Below are 21,407 nucleotides of genomic sequence, written 5' to 3' on the forward strand. Positions count from 1 at the left end.
GCTCTTTACAGCACTGGACCTTACTTCTATCACCAGTCACATCCACAACTGGGTATTGTTTTTGCTTTGGCTCCATCCTTTCATTCTTTCTGGAGTTATTTCTCCACTGATCTCCAGCAGTATATGGGCATTTACTGACCTGGGGAGTCCCTCTTTCCATATCCTATCATTTTGCCTTTTCATATTGTTCATGGGGTTCTCAAGGCAAGAATACTGAAGTGGTTTCCAATTCCCTTCTCCAGTGGACCACATTCTTTCAGACCTCTCCACCATGACCCGTCTGTCTAGGATGGCCCCACATGGCGTGGCTTAGTTTCATTGATTTAGACAAGGCTGTAGTCTGTGTGATTAGATTGGCTAGTTTTCTGTTATTGTGATTTCACTGTGTTTGCCCTCTGATGCCCTTTTGCAACACCTACCATCTTACTTGGGTTTCTCTTACCTTGGACTTGGGGTATATTATGGATATTGTTAATTGTCGAAAATGTGTGGAAAATGCTATGTCTAAAGTATCTTTTTTTTCCCCTGTGCTCTCCACTTCTATAATAATCTTAGATAGGCTTATCCATTTAGATAGTTGCCCTAGAGACAAACAAGTTTCACTCAGGTACTTACTAAAAAGGATAGAGGGGAAACTATTTTTTTCCCCTTATAGTTTCTGGTGACCAGGATGAGACCTGCAAATGGGATACTGGGAAAACTGCAGAGGTCAGCAAAGGATGAAAATGCTCACCAAAGTCAGCTCCCCTAGATCTCTCTCTGTGGTGCCTAGTGTGAAATAAATATTTCCTGCCATATCAGTAGACAGGGATTCACAGCTATCAGCAATTACAGTCCTCCAATGTGAGCTGGTGAGTCTTAAGGGCACTCAGGAAGAATACCTACTAGCCACCAGATTGTAGCCACTCCCTATAGTAAGCTCCGAAGGAGCTCAGGATGTGAAAAGTATAGGGTACCAGGTGAGGTGACTATGAAAGGAATGATTGCAGTGAGCCAGATTCTTGCAGCTTCCCATACATAGATGAGCACTAAGTTCCTTAGCTTGGGATATCTGGTTTTCTTTAATAATAATTTTTTAAAGAGATAAATAAGGCCTTTATATACAGAGAAGAGCTAGAGTAAGTGGAGTTAAGCTAGCACTAGTGGTAAAGAACCCATCTACCACTGCAGGAGACATGAGATCCAGGTTCAACCCTTGGGTCAGGAAAATCCCCTAGAGAGGGAACAGCAACCCACTCCAGCATTCTTGCCTGGAGGGTCCCATGGACATAGATGCCTAGTGGGCTACAGTTCATGGGGTGGCAAAGAGTCAGACATGCCTGAAGTGACTTAGCACGTATACAGAGAAGCATGAGTTAGTGGGGGTGGGGGGGCTATCAGCAGCAGCAGCAGGCCAGACAGGATGACCACACCAGCAGGGCCCTGTCAGTGGTAGAAGATGCACCAGAAGCAGGCCTTATCCTCCTTATCTTTCTGAGGGATCTGCTCTTAGAGGCACAGCTCACAGCTAGATCTGCACCTAGATCCACAGCTCAGGGCTCACCATTGTCGCCAGGGTGGGTCTCAGCTCCAGCATGTTGGCAAAGTCAGCCTGGGCCTCTTGAGTGTTCCACACTGCTGCATGTACCTTGCTGTACTTGAAGTAGGCCTTGACATTGCCATCATACTTATTGAGGATGGAGGAGCAGTGGTCTAGCACTTCTGATACTCTTCCACCATCAGCTTGCACTAACAGTAGTTGAGCAACAGCAGTGTGATCAGCTGATCCAACTGGATTCTGTCAGGGGACTCAGGCTGTTCTTTCATCTGAAGGTTCTTGACACAGGCGATGGCCTATTAGTACTTGACAGCAGCCTCCTTCACATGACCTTCAAGGTACAACCAGTTGCCCTCCTGGGGGATGACTGGCATTGCTTTGCCTTCTCCTCAACTGTCATTGCCCATGGGTCCTGCTGATATGTGCCAGGATTCTCCACCTAAGCATCTCGATGTCAAAGATGAGAGGCTGGGCCTTCTGCTGCAGGGTATCCAGATCAGCGTGGCCCAGGGAATTGTGCTCCTGCATCTGAGTGATGCCCTCCAGGAGGTCCTTGCTGGCTGCGATGTTGAGTAAACTCTTGGCCAATAGCAGATATAGGACCACATGCTTGACATCACAGCAGAACTGAGCAATCTCCCCCTCCCACATGATATGCAGGATGGGCTCCCACAGGGGCAGCTTAAACTTCTTGCCAATGATGAGGTCCATGGTTTGCCGCATGGCCGGCTGTCATTCAGCATGGTGTTCTTGCCATTGTAAAGAGTCTGGTAGTGGAACATGACTTTAGTTTCATCCTGAAAGTCAGGGAGCTTTCCTTGGCCCTCCTGTATCATGTGCTTTTGGATCCCATCCTCCCAGAGTCTTTCAATGATATCTACCATACTCCTTCCTCACTGCTCTCTTTCAGCAGCTTCCAGACCAGCTTCCACAACTTTTAGAATTTAGGCAACTTCTGAGCTGATGTCATTTTGGCTATGGGCAGAACAATAATATTTTGATGTTCAGATTACCTGCCATTTGTGCAAAACTTCTATATATTCTGGCTCCTCCCCTGCCTCTCCTCAGAGCAGTTCTCTCAGGGATACTTGAGATGCTGTTTCCCAGGCTTGAAATCCTAAAACTTCCCACCAAATAAAACATAACTCTCAACTTTTGGAGGAGGAACTGGCAACCCACTGCAGTATTCTTGCCTGGAAAATTCCACAGACAGTATGGGATCACCAAGAGTCAGACAAGACTGAGAACGCATACACATGGCATAGATTTCTTTTAAACTGGCATTCTTGCCTAATGATGTTATCTAGGCATCATTGGAGACTGAAAAAAATTCCTGCTCTGTAAATAAACCTAATTAAATGTCTACATAAATTTTAAAAGGGGCAATACTTTAATTTTTTTCTTACTTAACAGTGTAAAAGTTCTTTGAACTAAGCTAAAACCATGGAAAAAGCTTGCTACTTTAGTGTTTAGCAGTATACCAAGACTAGCAAGAGTTTGCTTTAGGATTTCATTGACTAATTAAGATTATATTTTGAGTGTGTCAGGGCCATTCAGATTGTTGGTGTTGCATCATAGCTACCTTAACTGTTTTAAACATGGATCCTCTGTGCCTGTGAATTTACTTGCATGCTTCTACTTGACTTTACTGACTCAACTTTTAGATTGTGACTATTTTTTAAGTCAACAAAAGAAGAAGCTAAAATTTTACATAGTTCCTTTTTCCCCAAATTAAGATTGGCAAGGAAAAATATTGATTCTTGACCTTTCCTCTCCCAGGGGCAGCTATTGCCTTCCTGTTCCACTGTGTATCCTGAGAGGTTGGCCTGGCTACCATCAGGTTGTAGGGCCCCAAAATATGGCCAGATACAAATTTGGGTTGTACTCCATTTGCAGCTAGGGTCCTACCAACTATTCCCAGCTCTCAAGGGAATTGTCTAAGTCATTCTTTCAGTTATCTTTGGGAGTGGCTCTAGATCTCGGAAGGGGAGTAACGATTGCATTTCATTGGAGACCCCTCTTGTGTCCACGTGCTGTGTTGAGCTGTGCTGTGCCTAGTCGCTCAGTTGTGTCTCTTTGTGACTCCACAGATGGTAGCCCACCAGGCTCCTCAGTCCATGGGATTTTCCAGACTAGAATACTGGAGTGGGTTGTCTTTTCCTCCTCCAGGGGATCTTCCCAACCTAGGGGTTGAATCTGCATTTCTTGTGTCTCCTGCATTGGCAGGTGAATTCTTTACCACTGAGTCACCTGGGGAACCCCTGTCAAGAATATTTACTCTCTGTCTCAGGTTAAATGTGAGACAATATATTTAAGAGGATTATTTTTTAAAGTAGTTCTCTGATCAGAAATTGACCTAATTGAAAGCTGACATTCAGAGTCTGATAAGAACTGTTTTTTAGACCTTGTCTACTAAGCTAAAAAGCAGAGCCATTACTTTGCCAACAAAGGCCCATCTAGTCAAGGCTATGGTTTTTCCAGTAGTCATGTATGGATGTGAGAGTTGGACTATAAAGAGAGCTGAGTCTCGGAGAATTGATGCTTTTGACCTGTGTTGTTGGAGGAAGAGAAGGGGGTGACAGAGGATGAGATGGTTGGATGGCATCACTGACTCAATGGACATGAGTTTGAGTAAACTCTGGGAGTTATTGATGGACAGGGAGGCCTGGCGTGCTGCAGTCCATGGGGTCACAAAGAGTCAGACACAACTGAGCGACTGAACTGAACTGAACTAAGCTAAAATGAAACTATGCACCCAGAGGGAAAAAAAAACCATTCTGAAGCCATTGTGGAAGGATTACTAAACATTCCAAAGAAATATGGCTCTAGATATAGAATGTAGGAATTTTGTGATTTCCATGTTTGTTGGAAATCTTCTCCCGGAAATGAAAGAGGAAATTGAGAATAATGCAAGATTGGATGGTGGGGTCAGAATCGTGAAATTATTTAGGTTACAACCCAATTCTTTGAGGAATTAAAACAGTTGTACTTGTCTTACAATTGAGTCTTTACCAGAACAAAAATGCAGCTCTAGCAACAATTCAAAGCCTACCTATCTTTTTACCAATCCCCCCCAACTTCCCTATCTATCTCAAAAGGCTTGTAGATGTTGTAAAACATCTGAATTTTGGAAACAAAAGTCCTTTTGGAGAAACTTACAGTCTTTCTCTGTCCTTTGAGATGTAAATATTCTACCTGGTCTTCCTTAGGAACCCAGCTCCATCTCTTGAAATGCAAATTTATGAAAGAATTTTTATCAGAGAAAAAATAAACTATTTGGAAACAAGGTAAATGAAAAGTCTCAAGCCTTTTTCACAAATATTAATAAAAGCTTTAGCCATCTGACATGTAATCTTAACTTATTCTTTCTGCCAGAAATACAACCAGCCATTCTTTTATAAACCACAGTTTGCACTGTTGCACCTCATGGATAACATTTTAAAGCAAAAATCATAAAATCAATGTGTTTATATGCCTTTGTATGTATGTTATAGTTGTGTGAAATTTTTCTGCCTCCGGATGATATTGCCAAAACTAATTTGTCAAGAGTTCTATTTAATTTACTTGAAGACAAAATTTTAAATTAATCGTGTTCTCTCAGAAATATAGAAACTAACCCAAACGTTTTTCAAGTTCATATCATCTAAGATAAAAGCTAAATTTTGTTGGCTTAATTACAGTACGCATGTCTTTAGAGTTATAAGCACTGAATATGATACTTTGATTCTACCTAGATTCACTAAAAGTCAGATAAGCTCATATTTTCTCTGTTACAGGCTTGAGGGTGATTGTGAGGGAAAAAATTATATTTCAGTAGAAAATTATAATACAATTTTGTGGATATCAGATTCTAGTTCCATTTATTGTCTTTGAGGTTTTGTTATATATCTATAAACCAAACTAGTTCTTGATTCTTCCAGTATCCTCAAATATCTGGCTACAAGTCTCCAGACTAACATTTCCAGTTCTCTCCCACCCTTTCTGAGTTGATATCCTTATGAACAAAGACTGCCCTTGAACCTCTTTGGCAGGATAATACCAGATATACCTAATAACCCAGAAAGCAGCCAAACTTCAAGAACTTGAACTTTGGGTCCACATCCCCCAATTAAAATGGGCTCTCTAGACTCTTGGACTGCACACTAGCTGGAGATCTAAAATTAAAATTTTCTTGGGAAGTTCCTCCCCAGAAGCAGATGGCATCCTGAGGTAGACAACTCTCCCAAAATTCAGAGGTCAAGATCCTCACTCAATATAAAAGCTTGATTCCTTTTGCCTTTTCACAACTTAGTTTTTCTCTCTGTTAATGCATGAGAAAACAGAGCTCCTTAAATTTGGCAACTATTGCTGAATCTACTGCTAAGCCCATAGTGGCACAACAAAAGTGCCTATATTTTCTTGCTAAAGTGGTTTTAGGTAATAGAATTGCTTTTGGCTGAACAAAGAACAGTCTGTGCCATAGCAAATATCTTCTGCTCTACCTGGATCAACACCTCTGGTATTGTAGAAAATAGAGGAAATAAATAAACAGCTTGACTAAAACAGGCTGTTGCCCCTTCAGGTACATTCCTTAATTTAATTGCTAACAACTGGTTTGGTTCATGGGGGCTCTGTCTAAGGAGTATACATCAGCGTCTTGGTATTATCCTCCTAATAGCTATCCTTGAAGTGTCCCTGGTGCACTATGTTCTCCCAAAAGGCTTAAATGAATGTCCACAGTCACCAGTAGTTCATTAGATGCTCTCAGTATGCTTGAGAACCATCAAGATGAACAGCAGAAACAATCTCTTCCACAGATCTGACACCATAACCTATGAGTTTCACAAAGAGACAAGAGCAGCAGCTTAGATCTGATGGTGACTGAGAGTGACACTAACACTACATTTTTGGTCAATATCTCATGTATCAGAGGATGATCAAAAGGGAAGAATTGTTTAATTAATTAAACATGGAGGCCATTAGACTGACGTGGCTGTAATGCCTTAGTGGGCTGTTTAAGCAAACCAAAATCTAAGCCTATAAATGCCTCAAGGTAATGAAATCAAAACACTAAGGACACCAATTATAAACAGCCAAATAAGCTTTTTGCTGTAACCAATCAATAATTTCTTTAACTTCTCCCTTTTCCCTAGAAAACTATCTCCCTGAGCTCCAAAGCACTTTTCATTTGACATTTGTTTTTCAGTCATTCAGTCATGTCTGACTCTTTGTGACCCCATGTACTGCAGCACCCCAGGCTTCCTTGTTCTTCAACTCTTGGAGTTTGCTCAAACTCATGTACATTGAATCAGTGATGCCATCCATCTCATCCTCTATTATCCCCTTCTCCTGCCATCAATCTTTCCCAGTATCAGGGTCTTTTGTAATGAGTCAGGTCTTTGCATTAGGTGGCCAAAGTATTGGAGCCTTAGCTTCAGCATCAGTCCTTCCAATGAATATTCAGGACGGATTTTTTTCCTTTAGGATTGACTGGTTTGATTTCCTTGCAGTCCAAGGGACTATCAAGAGTCTTCTCCAACATCACAGTTCAAAAGCATCAATTCTTTGGTGCTCAGCTTTCTTTATGGTCCAACACTCATCCTTACATGACTGGCCAAAACCATAGCTTTGACTAGATGGACCTTTGTTGGCAAAGTAATATCTGCTTTTTATTACACCATCTGGGTTTGTACTAGCTTTTCTTCCAAGGAATAAGCATCTTTTAATTTCATGGCTACAATCACCATCTGCAGTGATTTTGGAGCCCAAGTTTCTCATTGTTTCCACTGTTTCTCCATCTATTTGCCATGAAGTGATGAGACTGGATGCCATGATCTTTGACGTTTGAATGTTGAGTTTTAAGCCAGCTTTTTCACTCTCCTCTTTCACCTTCATCAACAGGCTGTTTGGTTCTTCAGTTTATCTTCACTTTCTGCCAGAAGGGTGGTATCATCTGCATATCTGAAGTTATTGGTATTTCTCCCAGCAATCTTGATTCCAGCTTGTGCTGAAAAAATCGCAACTAGCTGCTGAACAACCATCGACTGGAAAATGTTGGATCCCACCAAAAAAAGATACCCTGCGTCCAAGGGCAAAGGAGAAGCCCCAACAAGATGGTAGGAGAGGCAAAATCACGTTTAGAATCAAACCTCATTCCTGTCAGAGATGCTCAGAGGGTGCAAACAAATCCTTGTGGACAACCACGATCCAGGGAAAGGAGCAGTGACCTCCACAAGAGACTAAGCCAGGCCTGCCTTTGAGTGTCTGAGTGTCTCCTGAGGAGACACGTGTCAGCAGTAGCCCACTGCAGGGACGGGGCTCTGGCTGCAGCAGACCTGGGATGTGTGGCGTGTGGCATAAGCTCTCTTGGAGGAGGTTGCCATTAGCCCCACCATAGAGCCACCAAGCAGACAACCTACAAACTGGAGAACAATCAAAGAAGGCAAAACTTCTAGGTCCCACAACAGATTTTCCAACCTGGGGATCCAGCAAAGGGACTAAGAATCCCCAGAGAATTTGAAGGTCAGTGGGATTTGATTACAGAACTTCCACAGACTAGGGAAACCAACTCTTGGAGGGCACAAACAAAACATTGGGTACACCAGGACCCACAAGAGACAAGCCAGACTTGCTTGTGAGGGTCCAGGAGTCTCCAGCAGAGGCATGGGTTGACAGCGGCATGCTGTGGGGTCAGGGGCATTGAATACAACAGTCCTGGGAGCTTCAGCATGCTCCTTTTGAAGGAGGTCTCCATTACTGCTATTACCCCTACCATACCCCTACCACCCCTATGGGGTGGTAACACAGCCCCACCCATCAGCAGAAAATTGGGTTAAAGATTTTCTGAGCATAGCCCCGCCCACCAGAGCAAGACCCAGTTTACCCCACAGCTAGTCCCTCCCATCTGGAAGCCTCCACAACCCTCTTCATCCATCAGAAGGCAGACAGGATGGAAACCACAATCACAGAAAACTAACCAAAACTGATCACATGGATCACAGCCTTGTCTAACTCAATGAAACTATAAGCCATACAGTGTAGGGCCACCCAAGTCAGACAGGTCTTGGAGAGTTCTGACAAAATGTGGTCCACTGGAGAAGGGAATGGCAAACCACTTCAGCATTCTTGCCTTGAGAACCCTATGAACAGTTGGAAAAGGTTTGACACTGCCCAATTCCAATTGATTCATTTTGCTCAAATAAATTCTTAAAATTCTTAAAAAATAAAGTAATAAGGCAAACCAGGTCATAAACTAACTTTTAAGCAATTCTGACATGGGATTTTTAAAAATATTTTTGAAAAATATTTATTCTTTCAAATTTGTCTGTAGTTTCCCAAAATAATTCCTTAAACTAACAATCCTAAACTGAATGATTACTTCTATATTCATTTTTAAAATCACACTTATTCTCATCTATTTCATATACCATGTTCATGGATCGGAAGAATAAATATAGTGAAAATGAGTATACTACCCAAAGCAATCTACAGATTCAATGCAATCCCTATTAAGCTACCAGCGGTATTTTTCACAGAGCTAGAACAAATAATTTCACAATTTGTATGGAAATACAAAAAACCTCGAATAGCCAAAGCAATCTTGAGAAAGAAGAATGGAATTGGAGGAATCAACCTGCCCGACTTCAGGCTCTACTACAAAGCCACAGTCATCAAGACAGTATGGTACTGGCACAAAGACAGAAATATAGATCAATGGAACACAATAGAAAGCCCAGAGATAAATCCACACACCTATGGACACCTCATCTTTGACAAAGGAGGCAAGAATATACAATGGATTAAAGACAATCTCTTTAACAAGTGGTGCTGGGAAAACTGGTCAACCACTTGTAAAAGAATGAAAATAGAACACTTTCTAACACCATTCACAAAAATAAACTCAAAAAGGATTAAAGATCTAAACGTAAGACCAGAAACTATAAAACTCCTAGAGGAGAACATAGGCAAAACACTCTCCGACATAAATCACAGCAGGATCCTATATGACCCACCTCCCAGAATACTGGAAATAAAAGCAAAAATAAACAAATGGAATCTAATTAAAATTAAAAGCTTCACACAACAAAGGAAACTATAAGCAAGGTGAAAAGACAGCCTTCAGAATGGGAGAAAATAATAGCAAATGAAGCAACTGACAACTGATCTCAAAAACAAGCAACTTCTGCAGCTCAATTCCAGAAAAATAAATGACCCAATCAAAAAATGGGCCAAAGAACTAAATAGATATTTCTCCAAAGAAGACATATGGATGGCTAACAAACACATGAAAAGATGCTCAACATCACTCATTATCAGAGAAATGCAAATCAAGACCACAATGAGGTACCATTTCACACCAGTCAGAATGGCTGCAATCCAAAAGTCTACAAGCAATAAATGCTGGAGAGGGTGTGGAGAAAAGGGAACCCTCTTACACTGTTGGTGGGAATGCAAACTAGTACAGCCATTGTGGAGAACAGTGTGGAGATTCCTTAAAAAACTGGAAATAGAACTGCCTTATGACCCAGCAATCCCACTGCTGGGCATACATATGGAGGAAACCAGAATTGAAAGAGACATGTGTACCCCAATGTTCACTGCAGCATTGTTTATAATAGCCAGGACATGGAAGCAGCCTAGATGTCCATCAGCAGACGAATGGATAAGAAAGTTGTGGTACATATACACAATGGAGTATTACTCAGCCATTAAAAAGAACACATTTGAATCCGTTCTAATGAAGTGGATGAAACTGGAGCAGATTATACAGAGTGAAGTAAGCCAGAAAGAAAAACTCCAATACAGTATACTAACACATATATATGGAATTTAGAAAGATGGTAATGATAACCCTGTATGCGAGACAGCAAAAGAGACACAGATGTAAAGAACAGACTTTTGGACTCTGTGGGAGAGGGAGAGGGTGGGATGATTTGGGAGAATGGCATTGAAACATGTATACTATCATGTAAGAAATGAATCGCCAGCCTAGGTTCGATACAAGATACAGGATGCTTGGGGCTGGTGCATGGGGATGACCCAGAGAGATGATATGGGGAGGGTGGTGGGAGGGGGGTTCAGGGTTGGGAACTCATGTACACCTGTGACAGATTCATGTCAATGTAGGGCAAAACCAATACAGTATTGTAAAGTAAAAAAATTAAATAAAATAAAATGATTTTTTTAAAAATTAATTCTAGTTTCAGACACCAATTTAGATATTCTAATCATCATTGATGCTTGATATGTCATAAATCAAACCTGAAAATTATTTCTTGTATCAGGTTAATCTCAAGAAATAATTTTTATCTTTGGTTTATTTTGTAGATCTGAGCTGTTATATACAGAATGATTAACAACAAAGTCTTACTGTGTAGCAAAATAGCCTGTGATAAACCAGAATGGTAAAGGATATGAAAAAGAATGTGTGTATATATATGTGTATAAGAAGTAAAGTCGCTCAGTAATGTCCAACTCTTTGCGACCCCATGGACTGTAGCCTACCAGACTCCTCTGTCCATGGGATTTTCCAGGTGATAATACTAGAATGGATAGCCATTTCCTTTTCCAGGGGATCTTCCCAACCCAGGGATCGAACCCAGGTCTCCCACATTGTAGACAGACGCTTTACTGTCTGAGGCACCAGAGAAGTCCATATACGTGTGTGTGTGTGTGTGTGTGTGTGTGTGTGTGTGTGTGTGTGTGTATAAATAAATAATTGAGTCATTTTGTTCTATAGCAGTAGTTAACACAATATTGTAATTCAACTATACTTAAATAAAAATAAATTTTTTAAAAAATCTGCAAATACATAGAAAATTATTTCTTGTCGTGTACATTCTTCAGGGTTTACATAATAAGGAACAAGTATATAAGGAATAAGTGTATAACATGTAAGAGTACATATGGTACTTTTTTAAAATATTTTTTAATTGGAGAATAATTGCTCTGCAATATTGCATATGGTACTCTTGATGATTGCTACATGAAGGGCAGATTTCCATAGCCAGAATGAAGGAGAGATTTGTGTTTCTCACCTTGACATTGAGAACAAAATACTCACATAAATGTGCTAAAAATCTTTTGGCTTCAGTGTGATTAAATAAAATGCTTGCATCAATATCTATTCACTTTGCTGTGAACTCTTGGCCTCAAGGTACATTATCAGAAACATGAGACATGTTTTCTTATTTCTCAAAGTAAGAGGTTTTTCTCCTAGTTCTGACTGCTGTAACTGTCTCAAAGGAAAAAAAAAAAAAAAAATATATATATATATATATATATATATGCCCTCAGCCACAAAGATAAATTATAGAAGAACTAAAAAAAAAAAAAAGGTTTACTGATTTAAGAGGCACTTGGTGAGCTTTCAGACCTCAATTAAGGCTGTGATTTGAGAAAAAGAAAATGAATTTTCCAAGCAATTAGGTGGTAATAGATCTAATGGCTTTGGGCAGGGGGAGAAATGGGTATATTTAATTCTGACAAGTGGCTGCCATGCATGTGTTATATAACCTCTTTTGATAAGTATTTTTGCTCCAAATACCTTTTTTAATTATCTCCAAATGCCTTTTACAGGAAATTATAAAGGGTAACAACCACAAAGAAGACAGGCATTCTGCCCTACTGAGTCAATAGCATTCACTTTTCTAAAAATATTTCGTATTAATTTCATAATACTTATTTTAAAAGGTCCAAAAATATGTGCTTACCAATAAACCATATGGTCTCAGAAGGATATTTTACAAGAAAATGTGTCAGCTTTCATAAACTTCCACAGGGGACCCTTTTCCTTTTGAAAGAAAAAAAATCTGACGTTGAAAACACAGTGGAATTTGAACATGAAAAGACTTTTTAACAGCATGAGAATGCAATAGGATCCAACAAAATCGGTACATTTTATATTGAAGTAAGGTTCTGTGTTCAGCTCATTCGTGGGACAAAAGAACAAACTATTGGTTACAATGATATAGCACAGGTATTCACATTAATGGAGATTGAAGTTCCTCATTTACTTATTGTTGAAGGACAAGCTAAGATTGAGTCATCTGAAAATAGAACCACATCACTATACCTTATTCCATAGGTAAAAATCTTTTTTTAAGCTCTTTTGTTCACAGTGTACAATTTTCTTCATTATTTGACCCTACTTTTACCCCTGCCAATTCTTTAGAGTGCCAAAATTTGTCCAACAAAGCCTCACAAGGAGGAAATCCTCCATCCACTAGTTTTGTATGAGCAGGAAATTAATTCTCTGAGCTTTGGTGCCTGCCTATTCCAGACCCCAGAAGCCTGACCTCTCTGACCTACAGAATAGCAAAATGAGTTGGCTTTAGGGTACAGAAAATATTTCAAGCTAGTCACCTGAATGAGGTTTCTCTAAAAGAAGGCATACAATTAAAACACATAATGCTAAAACACATAATGGTTACACCTAAAACTTCCCTGGAGACAAAAGAAGTTTATATCTACTTTGCTGGGGTTGAAATAATTGTTCACAAAATAGGAATTCTGAGGTCATACCAGCAACTAATCAATGAGTGGTTGAGTGGGACAATAGCCAATCCATTCAGTCACTTTAACCACAGTGATAAGGAATATTGGTTACTTCTTTTTAAAATTTTATTATTATTATTTGACTGTGCTGGTTCTTCACTGTGGTGCAACGGCTTTTCTTATTGCAGCCCACAGGCTCTCTAGAGGAGCTGGGCTCAGTAGTTGCAGTGCACAAGTTTAGTTGCCTCACAACGTATGGGATCTTAGTTCCCCAACCAGAGGTTGGACTCACATCCTCTACATTAGAACATGGATTCTTTGCCACTGGATCACCAGGGAAATCCCATGAATAATGATTTCTAAAGCCAAATCTTTCAGGAGGTGATCATCTGTTTATTCAGATGACAAAACCAATGGGTCAATTCCACTGTCCATTTGGTTCTTTATGTGATGAAATCTGAGGAATGCTTGCTGTTATCTGAGATGGAAGCATAGTGATATTGGTGATAATAGGAAAGCAGAGGCTCTCCTAACACCAAGAGAGGAAGCAAGGGGACTATAAGACAAGCAGAGGATGCACTCAGCTCAAGAAAAGCTGGACGGGACATCAGTGCCACAGAATTAAGCAGGAGAAAGCAGCACAGATCATGCAGCCAAAGTAACAGAGGGTGGAGCTAAAAACAACAATCCCTAATTAGTCATAACAACAACTGGCATATGGTGAGCACAAATATTTGTCAAGAATTGTGTTTAGCTCAGCAAATATTTTTAACATTGAAAAAAAAATATTTATTTGGCTGCACCAGGTCTTAGTTGCAGTATGTGGGATCTTTGATCTTCTTTGGGCATGTGGAATCCTTACTTGTGGTATGTGAGATCTAGTTCCCTGACCAGAGATTGAACGTGGGCCCTCTTCACTGGGAGAGCAGAGTCTTAGCCTCTGGACCCCCAGGAAAGTCCCCTATCTCAGCAAATCTTGACAACGACCTTTGATTGTGAGCTTCCCAAGGGGCACACTAGTGGTAAAGAACCCACCTGCCAATGCAGGAGACATAAGAGACATGAGTTCCATCCCTGGGTCAGGAAGATCCCCTGCAGGAGGGCATGGCAACCCACTCCAGTATTCTTGCCTAAAGAATCCCATGGACAAGAGGAGCCTGGTGGGCTATGGTCCAAACAGTCAGAAAGAGTCAGACACGACTGAGCTACTTATCACACATGCAATGCATCCCCACATTAGGAACAGAGAAAACTGAGACTCAGAAAGCCAGTGGTGGAATCAGAGACAAATCCAGGCAATATAACTTCATGGTCCATGCTTTTGCCAGAACCCCTTAGGAGCACTGGCTGAAGAAAAGAAATAGCAAAAATGAGCATGAAACTGAAATGAATCAGCCAAACATCAAGGGAGGGGCAAAAGCAGCCAGTGGACAGTGTTTAAGCTGTGGAACCCTACAGCCAGGACAGCAGGGAGGTGTGTGATGCTGCTTCGGAAGCCTGTGCTCAGCCTTATCCAGCAGCTTTAACCACCTGTATTTACAAGCCACCATCAGAAAGGGGTAACTGGAAATAGCGATTTTGGTAAGCATGGATCATTCAAGAGCAAATTCTGCATGTCAAACAGAACTCTTCACTTGAAAAAAAATCCAAAATCTTGCTTGAAGAACATACCAACATGTGAAATATCAGGCCTTCATTTGAGGAGCTCAAAACATTTTGCAAACACTCTCACAGTGGCCCTCACAAAAGAATCCTTTTTATTCTGTGCCCTGAAGCTAGGATTGGAATATTAGAGAATCCAGTACCTTCATACAACCTGTGGGATATCCTGTACTTTCACCAAGGCTAGAGAGAAGACAGTGATGATTTAGAAACTGGAATCTCAGTTTGTTTTGCAAGGATTACACATACTTCTAGAACCTCTGAAAGATGTGTTACTAAATGTGAATCAAAGCATCTGTGGTAGAATGTACCTACCAGATTAATCGCATTCCCTGTGTTGATTTGTTAAGCAATTAGAACATGTGCCATATAAAGTCTTACACCCATTATGCCATGCTGGTAAATAGCCAGCTTTAATCTTCAGTATCTTTAAGCAGTTGCCATTGTGTTATATTGTCCTCACTGGATCCATGCATTTCTACTTACAATTCCTCTGTTTCTAGAAGTGTGGTTTGTAAAACAGCCCTGACCTGTCAAATCTATAATATGGAATTGATTCTCTTTACTAAATATATTTATAGCACTTTAGATTTAAAAATGGATCTGTTTAGGTAAATGTGGCTATTTCTTTTTTTTTTTTAACTGAAGTAGAATTGCTTTACAATGTTGTGTTTATTTCTGCTTTACAATAAAGTGAATCAGAAGTGTGACTATTTTCATCTTACTCTGGAAGGCTAAAGACCACATGGCTATAATTTACCCACTAAATCCATGATCAAAACAATTAGAAGTCTACTGATACTCAGCACAGTTTTGGCTCATGTTTTTCTTTCACTGAGGCAAAAAGAAAAAAAAAAGAAATATGGACAATTAAGGATTTTAACTTAACTAATGATTATAGATAGAAAAGCTGAAAGACTCAGACTAAATCCTTCCCTAATTCTCACTTTATATCAGTATTAGTGTTTCTGGCAAGAATTACTGTCTAAGTAGCCTATGAACTGATATTTCAACTTTTCTTCAGTTATTAAGGTTTAGGTAGACATATGCTTGGACTGTGAAGAAGGCAGAGCACCCAAGAATTGATGCTTTTGAACTGTGGTGTTGGAGAAGACTCTTGAGAGTCCCTTGGACTGCAAGGAGATCCAACCAGTCCATTCTGAAGGAGATCAGCCCTGGGATTTCTTTGGAAGGAATGATGCTAAAGCTGAAACTCCAGTACTTTGGCCACCTCATGCGAAGAGTTGACTCATTGGAAAAGACTCTGATGCTGGGAAGGATTGAGGGCAGGAGGAGAAGGGGACGACAGAAGATGAGATGGCTGGATGGCATCACTGACTCGATGGACGTGAGTCTGAGTGAACTCCGGGAGATGGTGATGGACAGGGAGGCCTGGCGTGCTGTGATTCATGGGGTTGCAAAGAGTCGGACGCGACTGAACTGAACTGAGCTGAGACATATGCTATAGAACAAACACTGTAATTAGCTTTAGGGGCCTCTAAGGGCAATCACAGGACAAAAGGTCCAGCCCCCTTCAAGTGACTTCAAGTGTGCTCAGAAAAACACAGCATAGACACACAAAATATCTTGATTAACCAGTACGCCCAAAGATGTGGGACAGTATTCACATCAAATCCTAATAAATATATCCAACTACAGAGCTGAGAAAACTTCCTGAGCCACTGTCAACAGCCACTTGGTTTCAAACAATATTGAGCCAAACCAAATTCCAGCATAACAAATGGGTAACATTCTTTAGGCTTTGCTGTGACAATATTTGAAAGCATAAACCGAATGAATACATGCTGAACTATGGTTCCCCAAGCGTGATCTCAGACTCGCAATATCAGCGCCACCTGGCACTTGTTGGAAGTACATATTCTCCAGGCCCTGCCCAGACTTACCAAACCAGAAACTCTGGGGGAAGAACCCTACAATCTGTTTTCAGAACTTTTCCAGGGGATTCTGAGGCACACTAAAGAAAAGTCGTCTGTTTCAGGTGGAATGAGATCAGAAATGTTTCTTGAAGGAAGAGAATCTGTAATCAGACTTGACAAGAATTAGAAGGCTTGCCTGAACTACAAGCAAGACCAGAAAAACAGATTAAACATTTAACTTTTCAAAGAAGTGTAGGCTCTGTTTAAACACTAAACCATATTATTCAGCCACTTTGGCTGATCTATTTTCCATTGATGTTGCAACCTCAAAAATATATACTTCCCAGCGAGCCATTAAAAAAAAAAAAAAATTGATCATCACCCCCAAAATATGAGAATTTACATGCTATCATTCAAGATGAAAAGTGAAGTATTTCCCATCACTGATTATTATTTCTTTTCTTTGTCCATTACATAAGCCATATATTTAGCTCAAAGGTGAAATTTGTAGAAAATTTACAAAATATAAAGAGGCTAAGTGGCTCAAGTGGCTCTAGTGGCTCATTGGTGAAGAATCCGCCTACCAAGGCAGGAGACAGAGGTTCAATCCCTGGTCTGGGGATATCCCACATGCCGAGGGGCAATTATGCCCAGTGGGCCACAACTACTGAGCCTGTGCTCTAAAGCCTGGAAACCACAATTACTGAAGCCCGTGTGCCTATTAGAGCCTGTGCTCCTCCATAAGAGATGCCTCTACAATAAGGGAAGTCCACACACCACAACTAGAGAGTTGCCCCCAATTGCCGCAACTAGAGACAAGCCCACTGCAGTGAAGACTCAGCACAACCACAACTAAAAGTACATAAAGTTATTGAAAAAGAGATTTCAACTTTCAAAATATTCTTTAAAAAAAATTATATATATATATAAACACACATATACATGAAGGGGCTGAAATTAATGTGAATATGAAGCCACAAAGATTACTAAATTCTAGTCAACTATTTTTTTAAGTTCTCATTTTTTGTGCAACAGATTACATTTCTTCTTAACACAAATGCACTACATTTTTCATTAGCCGCCATTTCATTACAATTTTAGTGTTCTACTTCCCCCTTGTGGTGAAAATTAGAATTTTACTGTTTTTGACATCGAAAAGAATTCCCGATAGTCAACAGCAAAAGCTTATTAATATCCAGTATCAAGTTTAACAGAAATTGACAGATTCATTCCTCTCATTGCTTTTGTATCCTTTTGAAATACCTTATAGTTTGTAGAATTTCTGCTTTTCACCTAGATATAAGTCGTTATCTAGATACAGACAAAAACAACTGATAGGAGCAGCCAATCAATAAATTTTTTCAAACATTCAATTGTTAGTTTTTTAAAGTGCCTGAAAAAAAGAAATTCAATAGTTCAGAATAATATGATTGTTACTGTTAAAAATGAAGTCACTAAAACTACACAGAGAATGTGTGGTGGGTTTCTCACCATTTATTTTGTAAGTACTGTACTACTTAACAGACAGCTATCGCTAGGGGGAGAGAAAGCCCAGTTTAATCAAAATTTCATTATAAAATCTAAAATTTGCAGCTCTAGAGCTGTGGCAGTTTAAGTGCCACGACAGCAACACATTTCATTCACCCATCAGAATGAACTTGGGCTAAATTACTGGGGTTATGAGAGTGGTTTCAAGACTGAGAACTTAAAAATAAAAAAGTGAAAGAACAAAAAAGAGAGAGAGAGAAATGACAATTTCAACACCTAAGTGTGTTGGCATCTATGATACATCCAGTTTTCAACTCCTCTCTTCCTTCAGTATCTGTGTGATAACCTAAGGAACCTTCATGATGGGATCAAATTACGCCACACTAGAACCACACAGGGGTTCCATGAATGAGATGAACTGGTTCAGCCTCAGTCCAACCAAAAACTGAGAGAACCAACAACGAACTCGACTTCCAAGGAATTCTAGTTTCCTCCGACTCGGAGACTGTTAGACAATGACATTTATTAAACTGCTATATTCAGGATGCTGAGCTAACGAGATACTCAGAAACCTTCTTGTCCTTGAAGGACCAGCTCAAATGCCAGAGTGTGTCTAAAGCTAGACAAAATTAGTTCTTTCTCTTCAATATATGAGCAATTTACTTTTACAGCTAAAAATGCACTTCACATATAGTTTTAAAACCATTGTGTGCCCATCTGTCTCCTTCACTAGACTCTGAGCTCTAAGCAGAGGAACTATAACTTAATCACATAGAATCATTAACCTCTAGCATAGTGCCTGGCAAATAGTTCAGTTCAGTCGCTCAGTCGTGTCCGACTCTTTGCTACCCAATGAACCACAGCACGCCACGCCTCCCTGTCCATCACCAACTCCCAGAGTTTACTCAAAATCATGTCCATTGAGTCAGTGATGCCATCCAACTATCTCATCCTCTGTCGTCCCCTTCTCCTCCCACCTTCAAACTTTCCCAGATTCAAGGTCTTTTCAAATGAGACAGCTCTTCGCATCAGGTAACCAAGTATTGGAGTTTCAGCTTTAACACAAGTCTTTACAATGAATATTCCGGACTGATTTCCTGTAGGATGGACTGATTGGATCTCCTTGCAGTCCAAAGGACTCTCAAGAGTCTTCTCCAACACCACAGTTCAAAAGCATCAATTCTTCGGCACTCAGCTTTCTTCACAGTCCAACTCTCACATCCATACATGACCACTGGAAAAACCATAGCTTTGACTAGACAGACCTTTGTTGGCAAAGTAATGTCTCTGCTTTTGAATATGCTATCTAGGTTGGTCATAACTTTCCTTCTAAGGAGTAAGCATCTTTTAATTTCATTGCAGTCACCATCTGCAGTGATTTTGGAGCCCCCCAAAATAAAGTCTGACACTGCTTCCACTGTTTCCCCATCTATTTGCCATGAAGTGATGGGACTGGATGACATGATCTTAGTTTTCTGAGTGTTGAGTTTTAAGCCAACTTTTTCACTCTCCTTTTTCACTTTCATCAAGAGACTCTTTAGTTCTTCTTCACTTTCTGCCACAAGAGAGGTGTCATCTGCATATCTGAGGTTATTGATATTTCTTCCAGCAATCTTGATTCCAGCTTGTGTTTCTTCCACCCCAACGTTTCTCATGATGTACTCTGCATATAAGTTAAATAAGCAGGGCGACAATATACAGCCTTGACACACTCCTTTTCCTATTAGAACCAGTCTGTTGTTCCGTGTCCAGTTCTAACTGTTGATTCCTGACCTGCATACAGATTTCTCAAGAGGCAGGTCAGGTAGTCTGGTATTCCCATCTCTTTCAGAATTTTCCACAGTTTATTGTGATCCACACAGTCAAAGGCTTTGGCATAGTCAATAAAGCAGAAATAGATCTTTTTCTGGAACTCTGTTACTTTTTCGATGATCCAGCAGATGTTGGCAAATAGTAGGCACTCAATAAATGTTTGCTAAAAGAACTGAATAAGTGAAGGTGGATTATACTTCAACAAATAAGTTGAAGTATAATCATTGCCCTTAGCTAGTTTTTATGGCTAATCTTCATAGGTCTAAGATTATATTGACTGTTTGGTCTGTTGTATGATTATAAAAAGTGTGATCTCTCCTGGGATTAAGGAGAGGTAAGAAAGGTGTTTTGTTAGCTAAATGCCATTCAAACCAGCTTTTTCAAGTTTTCTTCCACTAGCCCTTCCCTTGAAGCACAGAACTTGTTTGCAGCCAAAGTGAGCTGGGAACCATTTTCTTTCATTCTTTCTTTCTTTTTTTTTTAAATTTATTTTTGGCTGGCCTGGGTCTTTGTTGAGGTGCACAGGTTTCTTATTGTGGTGGCTTTTCTTGTTGTGGAGCACAAGCTCTAGGGTGCACAGGCATCAGTAGCTGAGGCTCACAGGTCCAGAGCGCAGGTTCAGTAGCGGTGCACACAAGCTTAGTTTCCTTGCGGCATGTGGGATCTCCCCAGACCAGGGATGGGACCTGTGTCGCTTGTGTTGCAAGGCAGATTCTTAACCACTGGACCACCAGGGAAGCCCTGGGCCCCTTTTCTTGATCAGTGGTATTTTCCTCTCTTCACAACAGCTACATGGCCCCCAGCTAAAGGTGCACATGTTCAGAATCAGGAAATGGTCAATAAGGTACGTTTCTAAAGATATAAAGAAGAGCCCCATTTTCCAATGATATTTTCCCCTCTGCTGCTGCTAAGTCGCTTCAGTCATGTCCAACTCTGTGCAACCCCATAGACGGGCTCCCACCAGGCTCCCCCATCCCTGGGATTCTCCAGGCAAGAACACTGGAGTGGGTTGCCATTTCCTTCTCCTATGCATGAAAGTGAAAAGTGAAAGTGAAGTCGCTCAGTTGCGTCCGACTCTTCACGACCCCATGGACTGCAGCCTACCAGGCTCCCCCATCCATGGGATTTGCCAGGCAAGAGTACTGGAGTGGGGTGCCAATGCCTTCTCCGCTACTATGTTAATTAAATTCCACAGAAAGAATTGATTCCATTGTGTTATAAATCTCTCTACCATTTAAAAGTGCAGTTTCCCCTTGGAAGAGCAGTTCACCCAGTTCTTAGCACCTTGGTATGTGTTGGTGTTTATTAAGCTATCTTTTGTCTGCTCTAACAGGAACTGAAAAAGAGCATGAGGATTCTGGATATTTATTAAGGGAGGTGTAATGCTGACGGGTGAGAATGAACATAAAATTGACAGTGACGAGAGGAAGCCCTACCATTCCAGACCCCTGCATTCCTGGGGCTGCTTGGGGACCTGTGAAGGCAGCCTTCCTGTACACTTCCTGCTAGTACCTAACCACCCACAGTTTATCACTACTGTGCCTCCCTTCCCTTCA

General features: G+C 40.6%; 1 pseudogene; it reads right to left on the minus strand.

The window, feature by feature from the left end:
- Positions 1-1,519: 1,519 nt before the first annotated feature.
- Positions 1,520-2,421, minus strand: LOC120877519 (annotated as a pseudogene).
- Positions 2,422-21,407: the final 18,986 nt, after the last annotated feature.

Source organism: Oryx dammah, unplaced genomic scaffold, assembly GCF_014754425.2.
Source record: "Oryx dammah isolate SB20612 unplaced genomic scaffold, SCBI_Odam_1.1 HiC_scaffold_18, whole genome shotgun sequence".
Lineage (NCBI taxonomy): Eukaryota > Metazoa > Chordata > Mammalia > Artiodactyla > Bovidae > Oryx > Oryx dammah.